The 12,492-nt window shown below is 34.5% G+C and overlaps 1 pseudogene; it reads right to left on the bottom strand.

Moving 5' to 3' along the window:
* Positions 1 to 2,344: 2,344 nt before the first annotated feature.
* On the bottom strand, positions 2,345 to 4,283 carry LOC141507818 (olfactory receptor 51V1-like; annotated as a pseudogene).
* Between the last annotated feature and the right edge of the window lie 8,209 nt (positions 4,284 to 12,492).

Below are 12,492 nucleotides of genomic sequence, written 5' to 3'. Positions count from 1 at the left end.
GGAATATGTTTGGCATCATTTACTATGTATAATCAATGTCAAGTTGCTTATCTTCTTGGGGAGGGGAGAGAGGTGAGGAGGGAGAAAATTTGGAACTCAAATTTTTTAAAAATGTTAAAAATTTTTACATGTAATTGGGAAATATTTAATGAACTAAATAAAATATATTACAAATTATGTTTTGGCATTTTTTGTTTCATTACATCACTCAAATTTGAACTTCAGTTTTAAAAGATATTAATTATTCAAATTTGAGAGCTGAAAGGGACTCAGAAGTTATTTCCTTATATCATGACAATTAATCTCTATATTATAATTTGTCCAGCAAGTGGTCATCCAGATTGTGCTTCAAGACGTCCAAGTTGTTCAGCCTATCACCTCTCAAGTAATCCCATTATAATTTTGGACAGCTCTAATGCCTAGGATTTTTCCCCTCTAAGAAAAAATTAATGTTCTTTCAATACTATATTTTGGACCTTTTTATTATAGAATACATTGTCTGAACTTTTTGACTTTTTCATTTCAACCACAAATAACTATTCATTTTCCTCTTCATGAACATAATCAATTGAAGGAGTTGTTAATATTTTGTGACTCATATAAATACTCTGGCTTTTATTGCAAGGTTGTGCACCAGCTGGGAGATATTTGTTAAATTAATGGTTGGTCACATAATTGGACCTTATCTGTGGTTCATTTTCTTGTTGGATCTCCCCATAACCCTTAATCACTGCATCATAGTTATTCACTATATTTATGCCCCTCCATTTAGCCTATAACTTCCTTATGAGCATCTCTTCTGGTGGCGGATTGTATAATACTGCCTTGAGCAAGTCACTTCATCTCTCTTGTTTTCAATTTTTCCTTTTGTAAATTAAATTACTGTATTGGCTGACATCTCATTTCTTGTTATCTCATTTCTAAATCCTATAGCAACTGTTTTCATAAATTGAGTAGCACAGTTGCTATACAAAATTTTATTATTTCTTCTTGATTATAAAGACAGACCCAAAGGATAAACAATTTTTATGATAAAAAATGCTAAAAAGATATTGATCTTGTTTTTCACACAATAAAATCTGTGGGGTTAGAGTGATTACTGAATCCTGGAGTATAGTAACTAAAGGAGTATAAACCACTTTAAAGCTCAAAGATATAACTTACTTTTTTATCCAACCCAAATAACAAAAAACTTTAGACTTCAATATCTTATAAAATTTTTAAAGTAAATAATATAATAAGGTTATAAAGGGATTTGCATGAATTTATGCAATGGAGATTGCCATAATATCTATGAGGAAAAACTTATCTATTCGTAGGTATAATGATAAATTTTTAGAGGTTGGAATCAACAAGAGTATCAAAAAGCATTCTATTCAGGGGCCATTTCTTTTAGGAGTAGAAAGAAGAAAATACACATACATAAATAACTATTTTATTGTTAAAATGGGGTGACTACATGTGGGAGCTTCAGAGAAAGCATAGTATGAAATAGGAAGGGATTAATTGATAGCTAGAGTCATCAGGAAAGACTTTGTGAAAGATATGGCAATAGATGTTGCTGGCTTGGTCCCAAATTGATAGCTCATATTATCCAGATTGTTGCCTTCTCTACTATTCCCATTTTTTAAGGCAAAGTCACAAATATAAAAACTGACTTCATGTATTTGGAAGTCACCTGGAATAGCAATTTGACTCATTTTATTTGGTCCCACAAAACAGAATCAGAAGAAATGGCTAAAAGTCTGTTTAAAGTTAGGAAAAACTTCTTCATAATCAGAACTATCAAAAAGTAGAAAGATTTATGGGGAGATAATCTGCTGTCTTTCCTTTTATATTTTCAAGATATGAGGTATGCTATATGGCCACTGAAGTCCCTTCCATATCTAAAGTTATATAATTTTTTGGGTTTGCTTTAAAGATTTCTGTTTGTACCTGTAATAGCTTCTATAACTAATTTGAGTTGTTTGTATCATGGTAGACATTCCTTTATAGGTATGTTTTTCCACAATTGACAATAAATTGAGTTAATGTTTTCTGAGCAGACATGAATTGATAAATAGGGAACCAGTAGTGGCAAAATTAGGAGGAAGGAAAAAGAAAAGTGAGCCAGTTAAATTTGGAAGGGTAGGGTTAGAGGGAGCTCGGCTGCTCTGAATTATTGTTGATTGTGCACCAGTTTGCCAGGAATTCCTCATACATCATACACATTGTGATGGGTAATGTATACACCCTCTTCCACCTCATATGAATCCTGTAATTTACAGCATCAAAACTCAACAGATTCATAGGAATATAATCAGGATCATCTTTCTGGGAGGGTTCAGATGATTATAGAATCTCTTCAGCTCAAACAAGTCCTTATCATCAACAGACCCAGCACTGGGACATAGAAGCACAGAACAGTTACAATGTGGGACACACATGTGTTGAGGACTTCAAGTTGCTCCTTATGGGAAGCAATGGTTAAAACAGAGTGAAAGATCATGACAAAGGAAATTAGGATGAAAAGGAAATCTGATCCTAAGGAAAGCAAGTCAACTATCAAAGCATAGAGGCTGTTGAATCTGGTATTGGAGCAGGAGAGGTGGATCATATCCTGGTGCAGGCAGTAAGAGTGGGAGAGTATATTATTATAACAGTAGGTGAGCCAGAGTGAGCATGTGATTGGAGGATGGTAAAGATTGTGTTCCTCAATCTTAGTTCCACTGTGATCTTCACCACCCACTGCTGGTGAGTATGGTGGCATGCCTCAGTGGATTGGTGATGGCAGCAAAGTGGTCATAGACCATGGTAAAGAGCATGGCTGATTCCATGAAGGAGAAGCAGTGGACAACATGGACTTGGAGGACACAGGTATAGAGGTGGATGCCATGGATATCAAGCCACAAACCCCCCAGTACTGTGGGCATGGTAGACACACACAGGCCTGAGTCTGTACTTGCCAGCATTGCAAGGAAGTAATGCATTGGCTGGTGCAGGGAGGGATTGGTGCAGACAAGGTGGAGGATTGTGGCATTGCCCAGAATGGCAGCCAGGTATATAGAGAACATAGGAATAGAGATCCAGTAGTAAGCCTACTCTAGGCCAGGGAAACCTATAAGCAAAGATCTAGAATAACTAGAATTGACATCCAGAGCACAGGGTATGATGTTAGAGGTCTGATTTGAAGAGATTTCTACTCTGTAGACAAAGTAAAAATAATTTTTCAAAATTTGCGTAACTCAGAGCTGAAATAAACCTCAGGAGTCATCTAGTCCAACTTGTCCCATATAAAGAATGATCTCTATTATATGTGAGAAAAATGGTTATATAACCTCCAACTGAAAATCTCCAGTGAGAGGAAGCATCTTCTTCTACTTTTAGAGTCCTTATTGCTAGCAAGCTTTTCATTACATCAGATTGAAATCTGCCTTTGTAATTTCCATCCATAGCTCCAAATTCTCTCCTCTGAGTTTAGGAAGAATAATTCCAATATCTGTACCACATTTGTACTTTAAATACTTGAAAGGAAATAATAACAAATCATGATTTTCCACATATGATACTTCTAAAAAGATCAAAGTAGAGAAGGATCAAAAGTGATCAAGTGTTCTACGATCCTATAGATCATATCCCTGACATCAAAATGTTGATGGGAATTCCACCCTGATTTAAAGGGGGGCTGTTCTTGTGTACATCATTCTGCTGACTAGTGGTATAAGACTTCAATGGTACATAGGCAGTAGTCACAGTTAATTGGAGGGTATGAGCTGTGGAATTCTATACATGCACTGACAGGCTGGGATAGGCACAAGAAAACTGTCACAGGTTTTCCTTATACATAGTCATGGTTACAACTCAGGATCACTTCACAGTTGGAAAGTCATAAATTTCAAACCCATCCCAAGTGATTAATGTGATCCCTTTTCTCCCAGGTATTTTTACATGTGACTCAAAGTTTTCTCTCTCAATATCTTTCTATAGATCCATCTATCAATTTATCTATTAGCCCAGAGACACCAAGGGAAGAAGACAAATGGGAAAATAAGTCCTGGGAAAGATCATAGACATGAAGTTTTTTGAAAGAAATTTGGGAGAGAATTTATACCAGTATGTCTTCAACAGAATTATGTCCACAGCCAATGCCTTGATGAAGTGAAGGATAGGATAGGCAGATCTGAAGGTGATTCATTCAATGGTACCATTCCCAACTGAAGCCTCTCTGTGATGCCTTCTCAGAACAAGCTTCTCCTGGAAAAAAGACAGGTTCATACTTCCATTTTTGTGAAATAGTACCCCATCTCGACAACCCTTCCATGGAATCTTCCCTTAGCTTCTGCTAAAATAACTCATCAATTTTTTTGCAAAATTACCTCAGTCTTTAGCAATGCAACCTCCCCTGATTATTCTCCCATAGAAACATTTGGTATGACACTTTGAGCCCATGCTTATTGAGTGCTGCACTCCTTATTAACTTGTTTCTACTTTAATTTTTAATTGGCTTGCTGCTTTCTTATTGCCACTATCTCCCAAAGCCATCTCCCCATAAATTTTTTATCATTGACTTTTAAACCTGAGAGCATGTTGGTTTTTAATCCCTAGAACATAGGCCAGTAGAAATAGACAAAAGAGGTATCTAAGGAGAGAAGAGATATGAACTAATTAGTTAATTAGATGGTAATGCTAAAAAAGACTAGCTAAAGTTGAGTGGACACAGAGAAACTTGGGTTTGCCCTTGAAGAAAATTTAAAAGCTTGAATCCCTGATAGTAAAGTGTCCAAATTTCAGATAGGCCAAATTGTCATGAGGAAAACAAACTTGGCAAGGGTAGATAGAGGCTGCTTTGGGATGGACAGGAGAGGTAGTGATTTTCACTAAGATGGTTAGAGAAATATAGCCTTCCTGGGGCAGTGAGATAGATGGTGTGTGTGTGTGTGTGTGTGTGTGTGTGTGTGTGTGTTGGCGGGGGAGCTTAGGCCTATAAAGTAAAGGGAAATAGGTTTAGGATGGACCCATAAGCAAGACTGAGATGTGATTTTTAAAAAATAAATAAATAATTTATCTTTTTCTCTCTATCTGGCAACTTCAGTGTTACAATGGATTTTGGGTTGTTTGTGATGTCAGGCCCTCCTGCTATCACATGAATGTATGTCCTCAGTGGACACAGAGTGATTGTTCATACTTTGCAGCATAATTACTCCGCAGAGTTCAGGCCATAACCATAACCAGTCACTTCCATTCTCTGCATCTAATTCTAAGTGTTCATGTCTCCCCCATAAACATAAGAGTTTCTTTCTCTCCCTAGTTGATTATCTTTACATCTGAGACTCTATCACTCTTTGTGTGTAAGGTAGGTATATATGTGTGGGAGGAGTGATTCTCATTATTCTTGGTAGCCCTAGACAAAACAAAGGGAAAGAGAGAGATTGTAGTGAGCATCTAGTGAAATAACATATCTTTTGTTGTAATCATTTTGCTTTAATCTAGAAATGCTATATACTTGCTCACTCCATCAGTGAGTATGGCTGATAATAATAATATTACACTACCTGTGATGGAGAGTACCATCTGTATTCAAAGAAAGAACTGTGGATTTTAAATAAGGACCAAAGATTACCTTCAATTTTTTAAAAAAGTTGTCTTATCTATTACATAATTTTGCTATCTCTAATATTTTATTTTTTCCTCAAGGATATGTTTTTGTCTCTCAACACATTCAATTTTGATCAGTGCATATCATGGAAACAATGTAAAGATTATCAGATTGCCTTCTGTTGGGGAGGGGGAGGGAAGGGAAGATGGGGGAAATTTAAAATTCAAAAACTTACAAAAAAGGATTGGTAGAAATTATTATTGTATATAATTGGAAAACAAAATACTGATATAATAAAAAACAACAAAAATGCTATATAAATAGAACCAATGGTAGTAATGATGGTGATGGTGGTGGTGGGTTCCTAAAAAATTAAAAGAAAAGGTCTAAATCTAAGAAGGTACATATCAGGTTGGGGGAAAATTTTTTTTCTTCCTGCATTTCCATCTATTATTTTTCTTAGTTTAGGGCTAAGCAAGATAAATCTAATCCTTGTTTTGTCCTTTATATATGTAAGGATGTCTATTTTGTTCTTCCAAGTCTTGTCTCCAGATTGAATACCTCATTCCTTCAACAAATCTTCAAAGGGCATGGTCTCAAGTCTTCTTGTCAAAAATGGTCATACTATATTCTACAGCTTATCCAAATACTTCACAAAATTCGGTGTCCAGAACTGAACTAAACATTCCACATGCTGTTAAGTAAATAAGGAACACAGTTCTTTAAATAATGTTTTCTGTCCTTTAGAGATGATGCCTTGGAAGCTCTACTCCACCCTCTCATGGTTGAAGTTTGCCACTGAAACATCTTCACTCAAGTTCCAAATTTAGAACTCTTTATTAAATCCAATATTTTTAATTGTCCTGGGAGATTAAGTGCTGTCATCCTCCATCTATTAAGATAATTGCATCATATGCTCTACTAATAGTTGTGAATACCTTAAAGGAAAATTTGAACTTTATTAAAATTAGCATAGTTTAGAATTATAAAATTTCATATATATGTTTATATTCATAAAAATATTTGCTTTGCATCATAATGATTATTTCTTGCTGTTGTTTACTAAGTTTGCATCTTAAAGTAAAATTAAACCATCACTGTCATTTCCACTAAAGATCTTTAGCCTAGAAAAGAAAGACTTTCAGGGGAATAGGAAGGAGCCATCTGAAAGCAATCTAATATTTAAGAGGAGAACCACATCCATTGAGAGAATACCAGGCACATCATCTGACCTGAAAAGGGGGCTACATTGCCATGTAATAAGGGATTATAGGTGAGGATTCCTACTGAGGCATAAGTATAGAGATGCAGAAGTGCAGATTTCTTTTTAATTATGAAATAACAGCTTTTACTATCTAGACATCATGCCTTTTAGTTTTGAGTCTCAGTTCTGCTAATAAATAACTAATCAGTAATGTCAAATAAAATCTGTTGCCATCTTTGAACTTCAGTCCCTTTGGAAAATGAGTTCAGCTAATGATAATGGATATCTGATCAATGCATCCTTAGATCACTCTCATATCTACCCTTTTTCTGGTGGGTCATACACACAGTCCTTGTCTGCAACCAATCTAACACATGCTGACTTGGAGGACCTATTTTCAATCACAAGTAACTAAAGGGTTCATACCACTGTGTGCGTGGGAAACATCTTATTTTGGCTGAGACTGATGAATTTCAAGTTTCTGAGCAGGAGAACTGAGTGTGCATAACAAAAAAATGAGCTGTCCTCTCCATTGACCCTTTTGTTTCTTTTCCTTCCTGATGTTAAGAGAGGAAAGATTGCTTTGAATTACTAGATAGTAGATAGGAAAACAAGTCTTCTCCCAACTGTCTTTTCACAGCTGTAGAGTTCACTGTTTTGTTCTACTAATATAGAGTAAAAAAGTTTCACTAGATTGTCTCTAAGTTTCATTTTATGCTCTAATATTCTGTCTTCAAATTTTGGATACGATCATTCTTCACCCATATCGAGTATTGCACCTGCTAATTAGTACTTACTTAAAAAATGTTTATTGACTATATCTAGTCCCTCACACTGATAATCAGACAGAAAGCAGACTTTGATGTACTGCTATTGCCCCCTGGTGATAAATATAGGAGTTTTATTTTGTTATCCTCAACTGCAAAGGAATAAAGCAGGTAAAAGGCTTGGAGGAAAAGTAATCCTGGGCAGTTTATTGTAAGTTGGAAAGGAAGAGGTAGAAAGAAAATATTTAAAAGTTCAGAGATGATCACTGAAGCAAAATCCTAGAAGTCATAATAGCAATTATAGATTTTCAGGAATTAAGTCAGTCAAGATGCATAGTTGATAGAGCACTTGATTTGGAGACAGGGAGACAAGTTCAAATCCAGGTTCAAACACTTACTAGCTGTGTGACATTAGGCAAGTCATTTAAAGATGCTTGTCTGATAATTTATCTGCTTAATTTATTTTAATTTATCTGTTAAATGAGCTAAAGAAGGAACTGGCAAACCCCTTCAGTATTTTTGCCAAGGAAACCCCAAATGAAATCATTCAGAGTTGGACATGACTCAAAAACAGATTTATAAATCCAATGTGTTAATGAATGCAATGTGCTTATAGATTATCTTGCATTCATTATCTTATTCTTTTTTTATCACTAATTCTGTAAGCCTCACAGGTATTAATATTCTCATTTCACAGGTGAGGAAACTATGGAACATAAGAAGTTAATTTCTTCCTTGGAGTCACACAGTTAATAAGTCTTCTTGACTCCCAAATTCACCAATTTGCTAAAGGCACAAGCAGAGAAGTAAATCCAGTCTTAGACTGAAGCAGGGATATTGCGCCCTCTGTTGGTTTTCTCCCATTCTCTAATTCTGCTCCCTTCACTCTACATCAATTTCTACAAGGAAACTGGCCCTGAAGTAGATAGAGTGCTGGTTCTTAGCATCTAAAAGAAACAAGTTCATATCCTGATTCAGTAGCTGTACAATCCTGGGCAATTTATTGTATTCTCTTTGCTTCAGTTTCCTCAGTTGCAAAATGGAGATAATAATAGTACCCAATTCACAGGATTGATTCAAAGATAAAATGGGCTAACATATAAAGTGTTTTTTTTTTTTGCAAACCTTCAAAAGCCCTTTGGATAGTTATTATTAAATCATCCCAGCTCTCTTTGAATTTATCCATTTGTAATTTTTTACACTATAAAACTATTGATTCACATACTTATACCATAGTTTTAGCAGTTTATCCATTGATGAACTGGGACACTCTTTGCTTCTAATACTTTACTACTGCTAATATTTATCCTTGTTCTCAAAGAAGAGATGTACTGGAGCCATCTGGTTCCAATGGCCAGTTATAGATTATGACAACTGGAGATGGTCCTGAATGTGAGACAATCAGGATTAAGTGACTTGTCCAAAGTCACACAGCTACTTTCAAGTGTCTGAGTTCGAATTTGATATCAGGTTCTCCTGACTCCAGGTGGTAGATATGGTGCTTGAACCTTATCTTTGTACACATAGATCTTTCCCCTCTGTCGTTGATCTCTTTGGTGTATGTATCTATTAATGTTATCATTGAGTCAAAGTATATAAACAATTTAGTGATTTTTACAAAACAGTTCTAAATTGCTTTCCAAAATGATGGAATGAATTTACATTTTCATCAATGATACATTGGTGTTCCTTTCCTCCCATAGTCTATTTAGCAACTGTAAATTACCATAGACATAGGTCTCAACAATACAATGATCCAGATGATTCCAAAAGGCTCTTCATGTAAAATGTCATCCATATCCAGAGAAAGATCTATGGAGTCTGAATGAAAATTGAAATAAGATGTTTTCACTTTTTTGCTTTTTCTTTTTCATATTGTTTTTCTTTTCTTTTGATGGTTCTTCTTTCAGAATATGACCAATGTGGAAATATCATTAATAGGATTGTACATATACAACATATCAGATTGCTTGCTGTCTTGGGGGGAGGGGGGAGGGAAGGGGAAAGAGGAGAAAAATTTAGAACTCAAAACTTCATTAAAGTGAATATTTAAGACTATCTTTACATATAATTGGAAAAAAACATAAAGTGCTATTAATCAAAGCAAAATAGATATTCATTCCTTTCTCTTCTTCTATCTAGAGAGCTTGGAAGGCCAAATAGAGGAATTTTAGAAGAAATCAATCTGATGTTTGGGAAATATCAATGTTAGGAAGACTACATGTGAACGATGAAGATTTAATCATGCATTATCCCGAACATCGTGGTTTGAAAATGCTATTTAGGAGGTTTAAGGACTAAAGTAATAACACTGAGCAGGAAAGAAAATATGAAAATTAAATATTTTTATCAATTTGGTAACATTTGACTGTAACTTTGTATTTAATTATCAGTGGGTGCAATACTGCATTGAAATTTTTGTTTATATTCTCCTGTCATTGAGATAATGATGAATAAAATAACTACTAAAAAACAAACAAGCAAGTTCATTATTGTTATCTGGGGTTAAATGTATTAAGAAAAGAAAATTATAACTTGCCATAGAAATAAGGGAATGATGAATTTACAAAGAAATCCCATGGTAATTGTAGCATGGAATTCAGGAAAAATGGCTAAAATTGAGGGAGTTAGTGATATACTCATAGAATGGGAAGAGCCAGACATGTGTCCTAATTTCTTGGTCCTCTGAGGCTCTGTAAATGAACAGCAGAGAGAGAAATCATATTAGAATCATATGATTTTTGTTTTAGTTGTATTTCAGAGTAAAGTCAAAACATCCTGGATTGACTTAACGAGCTAATTCCTATCTGCTGGTGTTGGAGGGAATAGAGGAGAGCAGCAATGAGCACAGGAGTGACAGAGACTGAATATGAAGGCTCATGCCTAACAAATACTTGCATATACTCTTTTTTGACTAAGGATAGGGAACTCATCAGATTGATAAACTCAAAAATCACACATTTTGGAAAGCTTGGAAAGGCACACCCACAAACATTCTCGGTAGAGCTATAAATGAACCCACCATTCTGGAAAATAAATTGGAACAACTACACTGAGAAAAAAAATCATTAAATGCACTTAGTTCTGCAAAACCCATCTTGGACCTAACCAAATGAAGACAAAGACAGAGGGGATAGAAACCAGAGCTCCTGAAATATTTCTAACAGAACTTTGTGGAGGTAGTAAAAACTTGAAAATAAAGTAAGAGCCCTTCAATGGATAAATAAGTGAATAAAATGACGAATGTACTAGATTATTACTATTAGTAAGAAATGATTAATATTAGAAATTCAGAGAAATTTAGGAACACTTTATGTAAACATGCAGAACAATGGGAATAGACAGGTGAACATTTTTACAATAATCCTTATACACAAATTAAATCCATATAAAAGAGAAAGAAACTGACCAATATCATTCCCTTTCTTGAGTCAAAAAGTACAATATGTCTCTGATCTCCAATCAATAAGAGAAGTGACAGATCAAATGTATATAAGCAAGTCTACACATACACATATATAGTTTGAAATTATTTCTGTTTTTTAAATATGCAAAAGTGAAATCTTAAACATGAAAATCAATTTTTATAATACATATAGAATATATTGATTTCTAAAGACAGTTTTGAATAGCATGAAAAACATGGTATAAATTAGATCATACCTTGCTTAGTGTTTACACATATTTATTGTTTTTCATGTAGAAATTGAAAGGCTTTTTGAAATCCTAATTTGGGTACAATTCACATGTAATTACTAGTAAACAAATAAAAATTTCAATGCTAACATGATCATAATTGCAGAGATGGAAGACATCTTAGAGGTCATTCATTTATTTCCACACTTCTCTTGTAAAAGTTCAGTTTCCATACTTATCTTGTAAAAGTTGGTTTTCATGTGTAAAATTACATTTTTGCATTCCATACCCTTATTTTATTCATGAGAAAACTAAGGATCTCAGAGGTTAAGAGACTTCCATAAGTTCCCATAGGTGATTATTGACAAAGGTGGCATGTGAATTCAAGTCATCTGCCGTAACAGTCATTTCTTTTTCCCTTATCAAACAGAATATCTATATGAATGAACTGGGACCTAGGGGAGCAGATGGGGACTTGCCTCATGCTCTTAGCTTCAGAAAATTAGTAGATATATATATATATATTTATATATATATATATATATATATATATATATATTTAGATATATATAGATATATCCCAGGAGATAAGCACTTCTGCCAAAGCCCTGGGATTAATAAATTCCTACATAAATCCTCTTCTCCTGCTATCCTGACCATGAAGAGCAATAAGAACATAAGAAAGTAGGAGCTTATTTTGTGAGCTAACTAATGGGATATTGGGGAGCACAGATGAAAGGAGAGAGAGATCCTGGGGAAGGAAACAAACTACTCAGAGGTAGAAAAGGGCATCCTTAAAGTCTGACATTTTACATATTTCCACATATTCTAAATAAACTGAATATAACAAGGACTCTTCTCCCACAGTCCAATTCCATTAATCAAGCTGCCCCATCAAGCAAAAGCATCATTGATACCAGTACCTCTCTAAACATCTGCTCTAACCCAGACTGTATTTTTTCACATTCTCTCTGGTTTCCAGAAAGAATATTTCATTCTAAGTTGCCCTCCAGACAACTGGTAATGTGACCTGAGAAATAAAAAAAAATATATATATATATTTGATATAAAGGCTTAATTATTTCATCAGGACATTTTCTAGGAAGAATTGTGTGAGCTTTTCTAAAGTTGCCTCCAAAGTTGTTTTTGTTTGTTTGTAAACTATTTCATCAAAATGACTCCAAAGTTCTTATTTATTTAATTTTATTTATTTGTTTGCTTGCTTGCTTTTAATTATTTTATCAACTGAAGTTTTTTTGATGTGGATATATTCGTTGATCTTACTTAACAAAAAAGGTATTTTTCTACAC

Source organism: Macrotis lagotis, chromosome 1 (genome assembly GCF_037893015.1).
Source record: "Macrotis lagotis isolate mMagLag1 chromosome 1, bilby.v1.9.chrom.fasta, whole genome shotgun sequence".
In the NCBI taxonomy this organism is placed as follows: Eukaryota; Metazoa; Chordata; class Mammalia; order Peramelemorphia; family Peramelidae; genus Macrotis; species Macrotis lagotis.
This window is presented reverse-complemented; position numbering and strand designations above follow the sequence as displayed.